The sequence below is a fragment of the Nanorana parkeri genome, unplaced genomic scaffold (genome assembly GCF_000935625.1).
Source record: "Nanorana parkeri isolate BGI_ZX_2015 unplaced genomic scaffold, ASM93562v1 scaffold1088, whole genome shotgun sequence".
Taxonomy (NCBI): domain Eukaryota; kingdom Metazoa; phylum Chordata; class Amphibia; order Anura; family Dicroglossidae; genus Nanorana; species Nanorana parkeri.
In genome coordinates, this window is record NW_017307356.1 from 1 (window position 1) to 1,597 (window position 1,597).

The window sequence follows — 1,597 nt, forward strand, 5'->3', positions numbered from 1 at the left end:
ATTCCCGCTCTTACATGGGATTTGGCCGTTGCGTTGGCCCCTTTGTCACGGAGGTCAAGCCGACCATTGATGGGGGAGGAAAATGACCCGAATCTGAAGTCTGAGGTCTCACTTCCCCCCGCGGATGTTCAAGAGCAAGGAGATTATTGGGCTGGAACGGGCAAAGCCGGATACGAATCTGTGAAACAGGCTGTGTCTAAACTGGCTACAATGTAGGGAGTGTAAGTGGTTAATGGATCTCAGCTGCGGATAACAGAGAGTCTTCCTCAAAACTCCACGAGAGGTGCGGGAAATGTCCCCCCTAGGAGTCTATAACACTGAATAACGCAGAGTATTCCTCAGGCGCTATTGGAGATGCGGGAAATGTTTCCCCTAGGAGTCTATAACACTGACTAACGCAGAGTATTCCTCAGGCGCTATTGGAGAGGCGGGAAATGTTTCCCCTAGGAGTCTATAACACTGAATAACGCAGAGTATTCCTCAGGCGCTATTGGAGGTGCGGGAAATGTTTCCCCTAGGAGTCTATAACACTGAATAACGCAGAGTATTCCTCAGGCGCTATTGGAGGTGCGGGAAATGTTTCCCCTAGGAGTCTATAACACGGAATAATGCAGAGTATTCCTCAGGCGCTATTGGATGTGCGGGAAATGTTTCCCCCTAGGAGTCTATAACGCAGAGTATTCCTCAAGCGCTATTGGATGTGCGGGAAATGTTTCCCCCTGGGAGTCTATAACACTGAATAATGCAGAGTATTCCTCAGGCGCTATTGGATGTGCGGGAAATGTTTCCCCCTGGGAGTCTATAACACTGAATGATGCAGAGTATTCCTCAGGCGCTTTTGGAGGTGCGGGAAATGTCCCCCCTAGGGGGTCTATAACACTGAATAACGCAGAGTATTCCTCAGGCGCTATTGGAGGTGCGGGAAATGTTTCCCCTAGGAGTCTATAACACTGACTAACGCAGAGTATTCCTCAGGCGCTATTGGAGAGGCGGGAAATGTTTCACCTAGGAGTCTATAACACTGAATAACGCAGAGTATTCCTCTGGCGCTATTGGAGGTGCGGGAAATGTTTCCCCTAGGAGTCTATAACACTGACTAACGCAGAGTATTCCTCAGGCGCTATTGGAGAGGCGGGAAATGTTTCCCCTAGGAGTCTATAACACTGAATAACGCAGAGTATTCCTCAGGCGCTATTGGAGGTGCGGGAAATGTTTCCCCTAGGAGTCTATAACACTGAATAACGCAGAGTATTCCTCAGGCGCTATTGGAGGTGCGGGAAATGTTTCCCCTAGGAGTCTATAACACGGAATAATGCAGAGTATTCCTCAGGCGCTATTGGATGTGCGGGAAATGTTTCCCCCTAGGAGTCTATAACGCAGAGTATTCCTCAAGCGCTATTGGATGTGCGGGAAATGTTTCCCCCTGGGAGTCTATAAAGTCATGGAGGACACACATTGTATACAGAGTCCAGGGAGGACACACATTGTATACAGGGTCCAGGGAGGACACACATTGTATACAGAGTCCAGGGAGGACACACATTGTATACAGAGTCCAGGGAGAACACACATTGTATACAGAGTCCAGGGAGGACAC